At 37.7% G+C, this 18,683-nt stretch overlaps 1 pseudogene across 1 annotated transcript; it reads left to right on the forward strand.

Annotated features, from left to right (window-relative positions):
• Positions 1-5,220: 5,220 nt before the first annotated feature.
• LOC309829412 (small ribosomal subunit protein mS25-like) lies at positions 5,221-5,892 on the forward strand (annotated as a pseudogene). The gene has a single exon. The product of its transcript is annotated as a small ribosomal subunit protein mS25-like (transcript).
• The last annotated feature ends 12,791 nt before the right edge of the window (positions 5,893-18,683 follow it).

Below are 18,683 nucleotides of genomic sequence, written 5' to 3' on the forward strand. Positions count from 1 at the left end.
GATCCCCACCTCTGGCGCACTGCCCTCCCCCTAGTTTGCCAAATTCCTCATCTGATTTCTTTACATAAAGACCTCTTCAAGCTCCACCTCCCTGATAAGACTTTTCCTCATTAACTAAAAATGAAGCTCCCTCTCAATGGATGACATAGAGTGCCTTTTTATATCCTAATCTATTGTACATTACAGCTCAATTTTTTTCTTTCTGTTTGCTTGATGCTTTAATTTCAGTACATGATCTTACAGTGTTATCAGTTGTCTCAGCCTATTGTCATCTGTTCTCAATTGTAAACTTTAAAGAGTAGCAGGTAGCGTGTCTGTGCCCTGCTCTGTATGGTGTCTGGCCCCGCAATGTGCAGAGGTCAGTGTGGACTGGATGTTCATTAATGGCAGTGTCCAGGAGGTTCTGCCCTCCCAGTTCCCTCTTTTATTGAACTGTCCACTAGTGAAACAGCATTTTGGAAAGTGCTTTTGTTAGAGTCTAATCAGAATGCCACAGGACTGTTTCACTCTTTGTGTCATGCCCTACTGTGGCCCTGGCATTTGAGTATGGGGCAAAGGAGAAAGAACAACAATGTTTCACATAGGCAATGATAGGGAAAGTTTAGGAAGTAGTGTTTTATTGGTGTGGCGTTGTGATTTCTGTTTGAATTGCACCAAACTCTCTTCTGTAAAGGGTCTCTCTTTCTTTCTCTTTCTTTCTTTTTCTTTCTTTCTTTCTTTCTTTCTTTCTTTCTTTCTTTCTTTCTTTCTTTCTTTCTTTCTTTCTTTCTTTCTTTCTTTCTTTCTTTTCTTTCTCTTTCTAGACTTGTTCAGCTTTCAACAATTGCAATGGAGAAGATTTTATATCACCAAAGACATAATTACATGGTGAATGTACGAAATAACAGTTTGGCTTCTATAGAAAAGGTATTTTGCATTGTTATTTCAAAACCTTTCCTCATCTTACCTTGAAAGAAGAGCTCTTTCAAAGAAGCATTTGGCTTTTTCTTGTCTATCTGTTTAGCCATCGCTCCTTGGTATATGCATACGTGAGTGAACAGAAACAACCCTTTTTGTTTCTCTTGAAGATATCTAAGTAAAGTTTCAAGTAGCCAATTAGCTTTTTGACCTAAGCTTTGTTGGCTGCAGAAAGCCTGAATCCCAGGAACATTTGGTTCTCAAGGCATTTGGATCTCATAAGAAAGCCTCGGTGCCAGCACCAATCAGAATGGCTGCCAGCTGTTATTCTTCTTCACAACTGGCGGCCATTTCCAGCACTGTTACCGAGCCGTGATCAATCTCTGCACCTGTCTATCAGTGGATGTGCATAGAGAGAACTGTGTGGGCTGCATCTGCAGATACCACATGTAACCAAAAGGGAGAGGGGAGGAGGGAGAGTATAACCCCCTACATACGTAAAGTAAGAAAAGCTACAAGGAGAGGAAAAAATACAGGAGAATAGGCAGCAGCTAGGTATAAGTCAGAGGAGAAGAATGCTCTGTAATGGGGTGTTTATGGTGGGAATGCAGTTTCCACCCCATCCATGAGCTTAGTCATTAATTTAACCCTTGCACAGGTTATCTCAATGTTCCATGGATATGCCTTGTCTTTGCAATAATACTTCAAGTTCTTACCGAGACAGAGAATCTTGTTATATTTCTATGTCCTATATCCTATGTTATTAGACTCCTTCTGTGCCTATAGTGACATGTTTGTCATCGCTCCTTGGTGTATGCACATGTGAGTTAACAGAAACGACTTGGCATTTTGATTGTTTTCTATGTGTCTAGTTTAAGGAGAGTTTTTGTTTGTTTGTTTTGTAAGCTTGTTATCAACTTCTTTCCTACAAACCAGGAAACTGAGTAATAATTTTGGTAATTAATAGAAGATTTTGCAATATGTTTTTATGCAGGAGACCATAAAGTGGTGATTATATACACCTGTATTTTATGTTTGTGAAAGGTGTAATTTGTTCTTGAGACCTGAAACATGAAATTCTAAGTGATATATTAAGACAATTTAAAAGCATTGCTTTTTTTTCCATCTTTGCAGATGCATATATTTATGTCTCATATGTCTAGTGCAAGCTGCAATGTATGATTCCTGAAGCCCTTTAATTTTGTGTTGAAAGCTGAGTTCACATTGCATGGAATTTCTGTTGAATTGCCCTGCAGTGAACTTAGCCCCTCAGTGCTTCTCTCTGAGTGAGTTTAGAATGCTTTACATAGTCAATCAATAAAGTTAACAATTCAATGTGCCTGCTCTTATTTCATGATGCTGTTTTATAAGTATTCTTTTCAACTTCTGCGTTCAGTAAAATTCCCTTGAATAAATGGATTCGTGTTAGTTTAAAAATGAAAGAGGAAAAAGCACTTGCTAAAATCTTAAACCTAGCAAGATGTTTGATATTGTTGAAAGAACAGTCTAAAAGAAAGAGTGAAAACACAGAAATATTTCAAACCTAACAAAACATTAAAAAAAATACTCCACATCTATCCAGGGATCTCAGCCCTCTCTCAATACCAGTTAAATCAGATCAAGCAATAGACATTTTGGAAAGAAAAAGTATATATGTAGGAAAAATTATATCTATGTCTGTCTATCCATCTATATTTCTTGAGATCATGACTATATAGATCTCTAAAGGGAAGAGTACAGAAAAAGTGCTCTGGAACTCTAGCAAATAGAATACCCAGATTGTATGCAGTTAAATTAATTGATTTAATTCACAATATCTGTAGACTCTCCTATACAAATCCAAGCTCAGATATAAATATTATTCTCGAGTAATCCTACAGCTCAGTTCTTCATTTGATAAAACTTGGTCCAAAAGGAGGTAAGTTTAAAATTTTTCAAAGTTCAGCTATGATTTTCTTCTGCAATAACATTTGCTTTTATCAAGTCTACCAGAGCCTAATGAGAATGGAGGCAGAATTTTCTGATTTGTTTTAATGAGGAAGAAACCAGGACTTCTAAGAATCCAAAATAAAGAAAATGAATAAAACAGTGTTGAGAATTTCAAGAATCTGAGGGTTTAAGTTGAAGATAGGGTCATCATCTCTTTTTTTTTAGAATATTCCTTAGGTTGTATGGAACACAACTGGGGGGAAAGCAAAAGATATTCTTAACTGAATATCATTTTAAGAGCTAGATATCCAATATTACTGTTTTGGAATTCACTCTTTTTATCTGGGTAGGAACAAAGATGAGCCATCTCTTAAGAATCCCACAATTTATTTGCTGTCTATTAAATGCTCTAAGCCTTAGTCCTGAAATGATACTGTGCCACCAGGGAGTAAGGAAAGAGAGTAGAGGAAGCCTCTGGGCACTTTACTGAGGTGGAGGTGGTCTTCAGCACCCTCCATCACTTTCTGTGTGCACACTTCCCTGTTAGCCCTATTGGAGTACCAGTACTATCAGAGGACTCTTCCTGGGCAGTCCAGTAATCAAGATTTTGCTCTTACCTTCCTCAAGGAGAGCGTCCCCCTTTGCAAGTTGCCCACTTCATGTCTAAATCCCTTAGAGTTTTACTGGAAAACAAAACTAAACTGATAAAATTAACTGGATTTAAAATTTGAGTGGCTGGAAACGATTTTTCCTGATGTTCTTCCCAGATAACCTGTCCATTACAATAAGAGGATAAGTAGCATGGAGATTTTAGGCATGATGGCAAAACAAGTGAGGGGGTATTTGGGGGGCAAGAGTTTCAGGGCCTATAAAATCAGAACAATAAAGAAGACCACCTTTGCAAGGAGTCACAGTTTTTGCACAGATGCTGGGCCTTGAGGACGAGCAAGAATGCCAGTCTTCACCTCTTCCAACCTATTGCTTTTGCTGTAATTCTAAGTCCTTATACAACAGCAACAGCCCAGTTGACTCACCAGCTATCTTTTCCCTCTTAGAGTTTAGGGGACGAAGGTCCTCCCGGACTAACTTAATGAAAAACATGATGGGCAACATCTTACTAGCAAGTTCTTGACCTCCCCCTGGCTTTAATTCCAATCCTATATCATGAGTCTCTGCCTCCCTGCTTCGCCCTCTGAATACTTCAGCTTCACTTTCCTCCCCTGAACTGCCTGGCTGGCAGTTGTCCCCAGAGGTTTGCTAAAAAGTGAAGGATGAACGAGCAGAAGATTTATTTTTAGACTTTTGCATGCCTTTAATGAGGAAAAGGGAGTTTTGTACCGCACCACAGGTCCACATCCTGACAGCACGGAAGCGTACCTCCATATGGCATTGAATCCCTGTTGCAAGGAGGATTCTAGAAGAGAAGATAAGGAATAGAAGAGACAGTCGCTTTTATTGTTATGTTGCCCATCATTATTTTCTTGCTGGAGTTTAGAAGTGACATGCAGAGAGAAAGTCACAGAGTACAATTTCATGAAGACAACAGAACTGCTTTGAAGCCAAGTCAACTTCTGTAATGACAGCAACATATCTGCATTTCAGTGTCAATGAAATGTGATATTAGCAAGTAGCCTTTAATTAAAAAATAAGTTCATTTGGTAAGTGAGAAGTTAATTCTCAATCTAGAAACTGCAAAGAAGAGAGGGCCCAATTAAATTAGTCATTCATTTCACTAAACCTCAATAGAACATCTACTCTGCACAATAAATACAGGCATACCTCAAAGATATTGTGGGTTCTGTTTCATACCCATGACAATAAAGCGCGTCACACATTTTTTTTGGTTTCCCAGTGCATACATAAGTTACATTTACACTATACTGTAGTCTACTAATTGTGCAATAGCATTATGTCTTAAAAAACAATGTACATACACCTTCATTAAAAAATACTTTACTACTAAAAAATGCTGCCCATCATCTGAGCCTTCAGTGAGTCACAGTAGTAACATCAAAGATAATTGACCACAGATCACCATAACAAATATAATAAAAATGAAAAAGTTGAAATACTGAGAAAATTACCACAATGCGACGCAAAGACATGAAGTGAGCAAATGCTTTAGTAAAAATGGCTCCGGTAGACTTGCTCGACTCGGGGGTGCCACAAACCTTCAATTTGTAAAATACGCAGTAACTGTGAGGCACGGTAAAGCGAAGCACAGTAAAACGAGGTATGCCTGTATAATATGTGAGTGTTTATGATGAGTTTTAGATACACTAACTCATTTAATTCCCAAGATAACCCTCTGAAAAATCAACATGAGATCCAGAGAAATTAGGTAACTTGCTAGTACTCATAGCTATTGGGGATATACAGATGTATATATATGACATGTTTCTTGCCTTCAAGTATTTTCATTTCAGAAAAATCTCATTTAAAAATTATGATCATTGGAGAAGCTGCGCGAGGGCCGCCCTGGAGGCATCGGCTGCGCTCGTCTCTTCGCGCTGCTGGGCTCGCGGCAGGGGGTCCGGCCCCTCCGTCGCACCCGTGCCTGTGACGGGCCGCTTCCCGATCCGCTGCACCCCGCAGTACCTGCGCCAGGGAGACGTGGTGTTCAAGGACTCGGTGAAGGTCATGACGGTGAACTACAACACGCACGGGGAGCTGGGCGAAGGCGCCAGGGAATTCGTGGTTTTCAACGTACCTCCGATCCAGTACAAGGACCCCTGGGTGCAGATCATGATGTTTAAGCACATGACGCTGACACCCTTCCTGCGGTTCTACTGGGATTCTGGGGAGCAAGTCCTCGTGGGCGTGGAGACCAAGAGCAATAAGCAGATCGTGGAGCACATCAAAAAGATTCTGGGGAAGAATGAGGAAACCCTCAGGAAAGAGGAACAGGAGAAAACTCAGCTTTCTCACCCAGCCCACTCTGGGCCCTGAAAGTGGGAGTGCATCTGTGAGATGAAGGGGCAGGTGCCCTGCCCGGGCCTCGTGCCGTTGCCCAAGGAGATGACAGGGAAGTACAAACTCTCTCTGAAAGCCAGTGCCCGAGACTGAGGCCGGAGAAAAGCCCCTGGTGCTATTCCCTGAGAGACTGAAAATCTCTTTGCAATGAAAGGGTCCCCTTTACACACCTGGGTAAAAGCACGTGGGGGGGAAGGGAGGAGGTGGGCTGCAGCCAAGCTGCCCAGTGAACACCCTGCACCATCAGGGCAATAAGTGCTTCAGAATCACACACAGAAAGAAAAACTTATGATCGTTGAAGATGGGTTAGGCACTTCCTATCCTCCTGTCCTCACTTCCTGGCAGAGTACTTGGAAACTAATATATATTCAGAAAAATTGGGGGTAAGAGTAAAGTAATTAATATAGTAACTCATCGTGAGAGGCGTTGCAAGCGTCTGAGAAAGGCATTTGAATTGGTAAAGGGTCTCTGTGGGGAGAGTCAATGATGATGACTAGGACTCTGCAGTTTAACATATCTATTACCTTCAGACTGTTTATTAAGATCCATTTGTAAAAATCCTATATTTAAAGTAAATGGGACTAATTTCAAATGCTTTTGATGGCATTGCTTTTTAAAAGCATCATCCGGTTACTCTGACTTTCAAGTTCCAGTTTTTACTTGAGAGATAAGTCAAAGAATCAGACATGTTCTATTACAGGATACTAAAAGATAATCTAAGTAAAAGGTAATCTAAATATCAAAAGGCTGGAGGAAATTTAAGAATAGAAAGCAATTAGAGAATAACTTAAATGTTATGAATTAAGTCGTGGGATCCTCTTATTCTCTACCTTTAAAAATCACCGGTGACTCCTTTCTTTTTCTTTTTTTTTTTTTTTTACTTTTTCCAACTTGCATGTAATTTGCGGAGCAAGTCTTGTCCTTCGGGTGCTGTCATCCTTGTGGAGAGAGTGCTTGTGTTCAGAGTCTAGTCATTGCCCCAGGACAGGTATGTCTTCCTACCATTTAACAGGTCAATATCATTTCATGTTTTATGTTCGATTTGGTAATAGAGATGGAGATATTAAAGTTCCAAAGGTTAAGTCAATCCTTTCTTTTACAATAGAATAAAATCAATGTCTTAGCTTAGTATTCAAGTCTACAATCTAATTCCATCGTTCAACACCAAATTCAAAACCCACCTCTCCTATAAAATCTTCCTAGATTCTCCCAGAGAATTAATTTTCTATGCCCATAGATAAATTAATTAATGTAATATGTAGCATATAATTAATATACTTTTATACTAATATAATACACTACCTTGTATTAGAGCATTTTGTGTTGTCTCCACTTTAAAAATTTTTATGTACAGCAACTAATAAAACAAAATGACCAAGAAATGTTTGTTGAATAACAGGGACTTGGAAATGGGTAGATAGAAAGCATTTTTGAAGATATGATTATTTTTTAAAAACCTAACTATTAACTGTCTGTGTTCATGGTATATAAAGTTTGGATTACTCCAGTGAAGAGAATAAATCTTTCAACCATTCATTTTGGGAAGGCTCTATAGAAGTAGAAATTCACAAACCAAACTGGTTTCAATTCAGTGCCTTTTTGTTTTCACTTTCTGATAAAGACACTAACAAGAAAAGGAATGGTACTAGGGCATCCAAAAGCTTCAGGAAGTAATGATAATAGTGGACCAGAATAACCTACACACTGAGCCATGAGCCTCTGATTACTTAAAAATGGGGTCGGACCGTGCTACAGAGATACATCTGAATGAGGTGAAAGGAGAAAATTGTAGAAAAGACACTTGAATAGGACCAGGACAGAAAGGAAATGACAAGAAAGAAGCTCTACCATGTCATTTTTCTCCCTTATATCTTGGGAGTTCATGTTTTGAACAAGAGTGGTTTCTATAACAATCAATGAAACAGGTACTAACCTTGGAGCCCCTGCTGTGTGGCAAGTCCTGTTTGGTTTTGAAATCATTGAAAGGTTTGACTATGAGGAAGATGTCATTTAGGTTCCATGAAAGATAACGCGGGAATAGGATTTATTGAAACCAATTCTGCGACCAGAATCACTTCTTTTATTAAGGACTACTGAGCTAAATACAGCTGAATTTGGCAAGCACCAGTATGTAATAAAGTTTCATTGATACCTCAGAGGACAAAGAGAAAAAGTGTGAGAATGAACTCTTGGCTAATTTTTAAAAGACACCTCATACCAAAACATTCTCTCCATTTTTACGCTAAGCCTCTTTTCCAATCAAAACCCTACAAAAGTATTAAAATATTTAAATTACCTGACTCTCGCCTTGGCTCTTTCCTGTTCCTCTGGTTGCTTTTCCACTTTATGCCTCCATTTTTCCTTACATAAAATGAGGAAAATCTGCCAAATTGCATTATAGTATTGTAGTGAGACCGAACAAATATACACGTGGGACTGATAAATTTTTAAAACACACGAGCAATTATTGTCAGTTATATTGTAACGTATTATTTAACTGTACTAACGGCCCCAAAAAGGAGCAATAGAGCGAAGCAAGAGATGTAATTTAGAAATTGATTGTTTCTCACTTTGTCTAGAAATAACATTATAAAGAAAGCAAAATATAACACTGTTCGTAGTTCTTATGGATGAGAAAAATGAGCTTCGTCCTGACTCTAAATTATGAACCAGGCTACTTAAATACTCATTCAATTATTTGGAGAGGGGACAAAAAAGCTTTTACCTTTTGGCTTTCCATTACATAGGGGAGCAAATAAGGTGAGGATTCCCATTATGTATGGGAGTTAATATGAAGTTTAGACGGCTTCCAGAAAAGCATACCCTATGCGTCTTTAAAGGAAAGAACAGACATAAAATGTTGAAATTATCCGTTTGTCAGAGGAAACTAACCTTGGGCTGAGGAAAACATTGACTGTGTTTACACATCGCCAGAACAGGCTGCTGCTTTTTTTTTTTTTTTTTTTTTATAAGTCAGGTAAAACAGGTACTTGGCCTTGTTGTTTAAGGGAAAACGAAAAGTTTCTTTTAGTTGGACTGATTAACTGCTTTGTTTATTTCGCTTTGTTTCTTAATCCAGCCAGTTAGTCCCAGATGCATAAGTGGAGTGAACTTGTCCTGGAAAGCATGGTTGAGGGGTACAGCTGGGTGTCTCCCCTCAACACAATCTGTGATTTCACCCTGCAGGCAACAGGGGCCAGCTGGGTCTGGGGGATATTGAAAAAGCAAGAGTATTGCACCATAACAAAAGATAGAAAGAAAGATGAGGAATTGCCCGAGAATTGTCTTCAGTAAATTAATGTAGAAAAATAAAAGGACACCATTTAAGAAAAGCAGGAAATACCATAAAATTTAAGGGGAGGTCATGATCCTCCTTGCATAGCAATTGTTACTTTAATTATTACATTTCATGCAGTAGAAAAAAGAAATGAATGATCTATCATGAACTAAGAATTGTTGACATCTCTTTTTCCACAGGGTGGGTTTTGTTTTTGTTGTTTTTTTAACGTTTATGAGATAATAGATGTGTGAGGATTAGACAATATCTATAAATGTCTTGAGATTCTCCAATATAATATGAATATACATAGTTACAAGATACATTATATACACCAAAAGAAATGTGTAAATAAAAGCAAATATATATACATTTTGGAGGGGAAGGGTACTTGACTTATAGTCTTGACTTTAGAATAATAATTACCTTTTATCTAAATTTATCCTTCTTGGCCACAAGAAGGGTAATTTAGAAAAATTGAAATGAATTTTGAAGATGACACCCTCACTGATCTTGATGATTTAGGGAGGCTGGATGATCCTTCCTTTCATGCAGGATCACCTTTAATGTTTTCCAGGGGAACCCAAGTGCATCCATGCAGGGGCTCCCTAAATCTTTTGCTTTACAAAATAACCAGCGGATGTTCTTGGGATGGGCTAGGAAAGAGGCAGAGACATTAGGATTCTCCAATGTACTAATTGATTTAGCAGCAGTTTAAAACAATGTTGAGCCTTGTCAGAGATGTTCCTTTGAGGTATTAAATCAAGTTTCCCAAGATGGATTGCATGCTAACAACACACTATCTAAAAATCTCAAGGGCTGTTTATTGTTCCGCAATTTATGATCATCTTGTTAAAGGATTGCACATCAGCTTCCCTCGAGCCCAGGAAAAAACAGAGACAAATAGCATGCAAACTATATCGAACAATTCATTATATTATATTGTAGAAACCTAAGCACAGTGTGGAGATAACCATTTTATGCATGCTGCCTTATTGAACAGTAATCACTCTGTAATGCTTTAGATATTTAAATCATATTTATAATAACACATATTAATGTAACATCCCTCATAAAGTTCTCAAGGCATTTTATGGGGTATATAAACCATGGAAAAATACAAAATTTTAGAATGCAGATATACCAACCTTGGGGTCTTAGAGGCAACCTAATGAGGAATATATACAAAATCCCAGGCTGACAGTTTAACTATTTAAGTAGCATATAGAATAACTCAAACACATTTTAAGATATTGCTGGTTACAAACTCATTCTTTAAATATTTGGCCAGGTTGTATAAGTGCTTATTTTCAGTTTTACTGTTATGGGTAGGAAGAAAGAGAGATTAAAAATGTTTAGAACATTTTCAATCAAAGCTTTCAAATTCACTTGCTGGAAAATCGATCACTGATTTGGGTTTACGTGTTCTGTAGTTACCTTGTTAGAGCAGCGGGGTTAATTTTAAAACAAACGAAGGTATTTATCTTGGCATGGCTTGCCTAGATTTGGCGTAATGCTGTGCCTCTATGTGTCTGGTAGATAATACAATAATTAGTTGTTGACTGATTAATCCTCAAAGAAATGGAATGGGGTACTTTGAGGTTTCATGAGGATATTCTATCCCTTTCACAAATGGGAGGTAAGCCATAGGGGGTCTAAATTGATCTAGTCACTTCGCCTGAATTTTTCTTTTAATTTTTTACCCTTTAGTGGGTCAACGTATAACTATGGAAAAGTTTGCAATCAACCTAAGAACATACAAGGCAGTATTAGATGCTCTGGGGTGGGGGAGGGGTGGGGGAGAGTGCAGGGAGTTCAGCATTTTCTTATTTATAACATCCAAAGCAGGAATAATATGAGTTAAAGAATATTCTCATTTATAGTCATCCTGCTTTCAAATGAATGAGATATATAACATTTCATTTTCTAAAATGTAACTTGTTCGAAAATCAGATGGAGGAGAGAAAAATCACAGAAAAAGCAATTTTCTGACTGTAGGCCAGTCTCACCATTAGCGGTTATACCACCAACTGCAGCTTTTCAGTTCCCTTTATTGCACTTGGTTTGATTCTACTGTGTACATACTTTATTCAGAGGCTAGGAGCACATCAAGTGTTCCAGGAAAGGAAGAGAATAAATGCAGGATAACCAACTCCCAAGTTGTTCAGTAGTGGTTCCAGGGTCACAACCCTTTCTTGACAACATCACCTGCAACACATTAAGACAACTTCAAATGTTTCACGTGGAGGACACATGCTAGTGTGACTAAATGGTTTCCTTTTTGTTGGGAAAGAATTCAACCCAGCAGGAATCGGTTATTAGCACTGACATTCAATTGTTTAAATATAATGAAACTTTTCTCAGGGGTATCCTGCAGGCTGTCTGGTTGTGTGTTCTTAATTTTTAAGAAAGCTGTTAAATCTAGAAGTCTGCTCACTAGTATTGCCATCTCCTGTTTAAGTTGCAGTGGATCCAAACCACTTTTTATGAAAGTAGGGCTTTCTGGAAACATGACTAAGCTCAGGTCTAACTGCAAACGAAAGACTCTTTGGAATAGATGAGCTGCTGCGCTGTTTTAACAGGAACTGTCTGGACCATTTATCTCCAATTTTCTTAAATTCTGAACTCAAGACTTTGGAGTCAAAGCATAAAGCAACAGGAAAGATTTAAAATATTTCCAGAAGTTCTGTAACTTAAATCTCAATTCACTCCTGATCATCATGTTTATGCAATTCCTGGGAATGATTACCTATCGCATTTACTGTGCTTCACACAATGACTATTTATTTATTGAGGACCTGCTAGGTGCAAGTTTCTGTGCTGAGTATTGAGAATTCAGCAACGAACACAGAATCCCTGACTGCGTGGGATTTCCAGTCTAAACGCTTTCAATTTCCAGATGATTAGATGATTTGGGGGAAAGAAGTTGTATATGTGTGCAATCTCCAAAGCAATTTTATGCCTATTTGTTTCAGTAAACCTGACAGAAGCCTGATGTGGGCTTTCTTATTTTAAACAACTGGTCAAACTTACTCATGCTCTGGTAATCCAGAACACTCCAAATAATGTTACTACTTGAATTAGAGCGAGTGACACTTGGTTAAGAACTTTTCCTACATATGCATGCTAAGGATGCTGTGTGTGCTAAGGTTCCGTGGACATCTCCCTGATAGATTTCACAAGTTCCAGCTTCTTCCCACTGCCAGTGCTGCTCTTACCCCTTTAAGAGTTCCCCCAACAACAACTACAGATGCACATTGAAATGTTCAATGTCAATGAAAATAAATTAAAGGGACTTCTGATATAGGTTTTCATCTGGTGCTCTGTTTGTGAACTTCATTCCAGAGAAGCTATGCATGATAGAACATTCACAGAATGATGGCTGATTAACAAATTAACTCCAAATCTGTCTCCACACTGTAACTTTTATTGACGGGCCGTTATTTACGTCTTTGGATCAACCCAGAGTCAGCCTCCTTCCTTTATCACATGACAGCTCTTAAAAAGTTTTAACTCAGGGCTTCCCTGGTGGCGCAGTGGTTGAGAGTCCGCCTGCCGATGCAGGGGACACGGGTTCGTGCCCCGGTCAGGGAAGATCCCACATGCCGCGGAGCGGCTGGGCCCGTGAGCCATGGCCGCTGAGGCTGCACGTCCGGAAGGGGCCACAACAGTGAGAGGCCCGCGTAAAACAAAAAAAAAGTTTTAACTCAATTGTAATGTTCCTACTAATCTTCTCTCTATGAAGCTAAATCCATTGAGTCTTAAGAAAATCTGCGTCATTTGATGTGATTCAGAGATTTTCCAACATTCTAGTCATTTGCTTCTCTCTGTTTCAATGCAGGTACCTCCACACTCCTCTACTGTGGCGAGATGTTATTGATGAAAGTTCTGAGGTAGAGAATCTTCCATATTGCTTCCTTATTTTGTCTATTAATCTGTAATCTTACCATAAGTTTCCTAAAATAATTTGATCAGTAATCACAAAACGTTGTATGGTAGTAGTTAAAATGTGTCTCAGGAATTAAACTTCCTATCTTCAAATCTGAGCACTGCTGATTACTAGCTTTGTAACCTTGAACCAGTTCATTAACTTCTTAAGGCACTTTCTGAGTTTGTAAAATGGGGATGGTAAGAAAAATACGTAGCTCATTTGGCTGTTGTGAGAGAATTACAACAAATGAGGTAAAGTAATAAACACCCACGTAGGAATGGAAACACAGAAAGTACTGTTAGAACTGTTAGCTATTTTTACTAACACCAAGAACACTTCCAGAAATGACAAATAACATGATGCTTAATTCAGGTAATCAAGCTCCTTTTTCTCTGATTATTTGAAATGTTATATTGTATCAGACGTTGATGTCTAAAATGAGTGCGAGTCTGATAAACCCTGTGTGAAATCAACTTGTGATTTATTTTGATCCTTGGAAACTCCAATTCTGTTGCACTTTGAACACACTAGCTCATTCCAAAGGTTATAGCATAATTGTTTTAAAATGCCATTGTCCCAAATGTAGACAGGTTTGATTCATATATTTTAAATATATCTACTTTTTGTACAAGATTGGGAAAGTTTTAGGAACATAGTTTCATTTTTCTCAACATACTCTTTGAGTTTAAAATGAGGAAGGTGGAAGTTATTCATATTTAGTAGATGGGGAAACTAAGGAATTGAAGGTTTGAGTGAGTTGTGAAAGACCACTCTGACACTTAAAAGTAGAATGAATATTATTTTTTTAACATCTTTATTGGAGTATAATTGCTTTACAATGGTGTGTTAGTTTCTGCTGTGTAACAAAGTGAATCAGCTATACATATACATACATATTCATATCTCCTCCCTCTTGCGTCTCCCTCACACCCTCCCTATCCCACCCCTCTAGGTGGACACAAAGCACCCAGTTAACCTACCTGTGCTAAGCGGCTGCTTCCCACTAGCTATCTATTTTACATTTGGTAGTATATATATGTCCATACCATTCTCTCACTTCGTCCCAGCTTACCCTTCCCCTTCCCCGGGTCCTCAGGTCCATTCTCTATGTCTGCATCTTTATTCCTGTCCTGCTGCTAGGCTCTTCAGAACGATTTTTTTTTTTACATTCCATATATATGTGTTAGCATACAGTATTTGTTTTTCTCTTTCTGACTCTGTATGACAGTCTCGAGGTCCATCCACCTCACTACAAATAACTCAATTTGTTTCTTTTTCTGGCTGAGTAATATTCCATTGTATATATGTGCCACATCTTCTTTATCCATTCATCTGTCGATGGACACTTAGGTGGCTTCCATGTCCTGGCTATTGTAAATAGAGCTGCAATGAACATTGTGGTACATGACTCTTTTTGAATTATGGTCTTCTCGGGGTTTATGCCCAGTAGTGGGATTGCTGGGGTGTATAGTAGTTCTATTTTTAGTTTTTTTGAGGAACCTCCATACTGTTCTCCATAGTGCCTATATCAATCTACATTCACACCAACAGTGCAAGAGGGTTCCCTGTTCTCCACACCATCTCTAGCATTTATTGTGTGTAGATTTTTTGATGATGGCCATTCTGACCAATGTGAGGTGATACCACATTGTATTTTGATTTGCTTTTCTCTAATGATTAATGATGTTGTGCATCCTTTCATGTGTTTGTTGGAAGTCTGTATATCTTCTTTGGAGAAATGTCTATTTAGGTCTTCTGTCCATTTTTGGGTTGGGTTGTTTTGGGGTTTTTTTTTTTTTTTTGATATTGAGCTGCATGAGCTGCTTGTATATTTTGGAGATTAATCCTTTGTCAATTGCTTCATTTCTGAATATTTTCTCCCATACTGAGGGGTGTCTTTTCATCTTGCTTATGGTTTCCTTTGCTGTGCAAAAGCTTCTAAGTTTCATTAGGTCCCATCTGATTATTTTTGTTTTTATTTTCATTTCTCTAAGAGGTGGGTCAAAAAGGATCTTGCTGTGATTTATATCATGGGGTGTTCTGCCTATGTTTTCCTGTAAGAGCTGTATAGTGTCTGGTCTTATATTTAGGTCTTTAATCCATTTTGAGTTTATTTTTGTGTATGGTGTTTGGGAGTGTTCTAATTTCATTCTTTTACATGTAGCTGTCCAGTTTTCCCAGCATCACTTATTGAAGAGACTGTCTTTTCTCCATTGTATATTCTTGCGTCCTTTATCAAAATAAGGTGACCGTATGTGCGTGGGATTATCTCTGGGCTTTCTATCCTGTTCCATTGATCTATATTTCTGTTTTTGTGCCAGTACCATACTGTCTTAATTACTGTAGCTTTGTAGTATAGTCTGAAGTCAGGGAGCCTGATTCCTCTGCTCCATTTTTCTTTCTCAGTAGCTTTGGCTATTCGGGATCTATTGTGTTTCCATACAAATTGTGAAATTTTTCTTCTAGTTCTGTGAAAAATGCCATGGAATTTGATAGGGATTGCATTGAATCTGTAGATTGCTTTGGGTAGCATAGTCATTTTCACAATGTTCATTCTTCCAATCCAAGAACATGGTATATCTCTCCATCTGTTTGTATCATCTTTAATTTCTTTCATCAGTGTCCTATAGTTTTCTGCATACAGGTCTTTTGTCTCCTTAGGTAGGTTTATTCTTAGGTATTTTATTCTTTTTGTTGCAGTGGTAAATGGGAGTGTTTCCTTAATTTCTCTTTCAGATTTTTCGTCGTTAGTGTGTAGGAATGCAAGAGATTTCTGTGCATTAATTTTGTATCCTGAAACTTTACCAAATTCATTGATTAGCTCTAGTAGTTTTCTCGTAGAATCATTAGGATTCTCTATGTATAATATCATGTCATCTGCAAACAGTGACAGTTTTATTTCTTCTTTTCTAATTTGTATTCCTTTTATTTCTTTTTCTTCTCTGATTACTGTGGCTAAAACTTCCAAAACCATGTTGAATAATAGTGGTGAGTGTGGGCAACCTTGTCTTGTTCCTGATCTTAGTGGAAATGATTTCAGTTTTTCACCACTGAGAACAATGTTGGCTGTGGGTTTGTCATATATGGGCTTTATTATGTTGATGTAACTTCCCTCTATGCCTACTTTCCAGAGGGTTTTTATCATAAATGTGTGTTGAATTTTGTCAAAAGCTTTTTCTGCGTCTATTGAGATGAGATGGTTTTTTTCCTTCAATTTGTTAATATGGTTTATCAGATTGATTGATTAGCATATATTGAAGAATCCTTGCATCCCTTGGATACACCCCCCTTGATCATGGTGTAAGATCCTTTTAATGTGCTGTTGGATTCTGTTTGCTAGTATTTTGTTGAGGATTTTTGCATCCATGTTCATTATTGATATTGGCCTGTAGTTTTCTTTCTTTGTGGCATCTTTGTCTGGTTTTGGTATCAGGGTGTTGGTGGCCTCATAGAATGAGTTTGGGAGTGTTCCTCCCTCTGCTCTAATTTGGAAGAGTTTGAGAAGCATAGGTGTTAGCTGTTCTCTAAATGTTTGATAGAATTTACCTGTGAAGCCATCTGGTCCTGGGATTTTGTTTGTTGGAAGGATTTTAATCAAAGTTTCCATTTCAGTGCTTGTGTTTCATCTGTTTATATTTTCTATTTCTTCCTGGTTCAGTCTCGGAAGGTTGTACTTTTCTAAGAATTTTTCTATTTCTTCCAGGTTGTCCATTTTATTGGCATAGAGTTGCCTGTAGTAATCTCTCATGATCTTTGTATTTCTGCAGTGTCAGTTGTTACTTCTTTTTCATTTCTAATTCTATTGGTTTGCCTTCTCTCTTTTTTTATTGATGACTCTGGCTAATTGTTTATCAATTTTGTTTATCTTCTCAAAGAACCAGCTTTTAGTTTATTGATCTTTGCTATCATATCCTTCATTTCTTTTTCATTTATTTCTGATCTGATCTTTATGATTTCTTTCCTTCTGCTAACTTTGGGGGTTTTTTGTTCTTCTTTCTCTAATTTCTTTAGGTATAAGGTTAAGTTGTTTATTTGAGATGTTTCTTGTTTCTTGAGGTAGGATTGTATTGCTATAAACTTGCCTCTTAGAACTGCTTTTGTTGCATCCCATAGGTTTTGGGTTGTTGTGTTTTCATTGTCATTTGTTTCTAGGTATGTTTTTATTTCCTCTTTGATTTCTTCAGTGATCTCTTGGTTATTTAGTGGTGTATTGTTTAGCCTCCATGTGTTTGTACGTTTTACAGATTTTTTTCCTGTAATTGATATCTAGTCTCATAGTGCTGTGGTCAGAAAAGATATTTGATATGATTTCAATTTTCTTAAATTTAACAAGGCTTGATTTGTGACCCAAGATATGATCTATCCTGGAGAATGTTCCATAAGCACTTGAGAAGAAAGTGTATTCTGAAGTTTGTGGGTGGAATGTCCGATAAATATCATTTAAGTCCATCTTTTTTAATGTATCATTTAAAGCTTGTGTCTCCTTATTTATTTTCATTTCAGATGATCTGTCCACTGGTGAAAGTGGGGTGTTAAAGTCCCCTACTATGATTGTGTTACTGTCTATGTCCCCTTCTATGGCTGTTAGCATTTGCCTTATGTATTGAGGTGCTCCTATGTTGGGTGCATAAATATTTACAGTTGTTATATCTTCTTCTTAGATTGATCCCTTGATCATTATGTAGTGTCCTTCTTTGTGTGTTGTAATAGTCTTTATTTTAAAGTGTATTTCATCTGATATGAGGATTGCTACTCCAGCTTTCTTTTGATTTTCATTTGCATGGAATATCTTTTTCTATCCCTTCACTTTCAGTCTGTATGTGTCCCTAGGTCTGAAGTGGGTCTCTTGTAGACAGCATATATACGGGTCTTGTTTATGTATCCATTCAGCCAGTCTATGTCTTTTGGTTGGAGCTTTAATCCTTTTCCATTTAAGGTAATCATAGATATGTATGTGCCTATTACCATTTTCTTAATTGTTTTGGGTTTGTTATTGTAGGTCTTTTCCTTCCCTTGTGTTTCCTGCTTAGAGAAGTTCCTTTAGTATTTGTTGTAGAGCTGGTTTGGTGGTGCTGAATTCTCTTAGCTTTTGCTTGTCTGTAAAGGTTTTAATTTCTCCATTGAATCTGATTTAGATCCTTGCTGGGTAGTGTAATCTTGGTTGTAGGTTTTTCCCTTTCATCACTTTAAATATGTCCTGCCACACCCTTCTGGCTTGCAGAATTTCTGCTGAAAGATCAGCTGTTAACCTTATGGGGATTCTCTTGTATGTTAATTGTTGCTTTCCATTATTGTTTTTAATATTTTTTCTTTATAGTTAATTTGTGATAGTTTGATTAATGTGTGTCTTGGTGTGTTTCTCCTTGGATTTGTCCTGTATGGGACTCTCTGCACTTCCTGGACTTGACTGACTATTTCCTTTCCCATATAGTTTTCAACTATAATCTCTTCAAATATTTTCTCTGTCCCTTTCTTTTTCTGTTCTTCTTCTGAGACCCCTAGAATTCGAATGTTGGTGCGTTTAATGTTGTCCCAGAGGTCTCTGAGATTGTCCTCAATTCTTTTCATTCTTTTTTCTTTATTCTGCTGTGTGGTAGTTATTTCCACTATTTTATCTTCCAGGTCACTTATCTATTCTTCTGCCTCAGTTATTCTGCTATTGATTCCTTCTAGAGA

The sequence above is a fragment of the Grampus griseus genome, assembly GCF_964374135.1.
Source record: "Grampus griseus genome assembly, chromosome: 11".
NCBI lineage: Eukaryota > Metazoa > Chordata > Mammalia > Artiodactyla > Delphinidae > Grampus > Grampus griseus.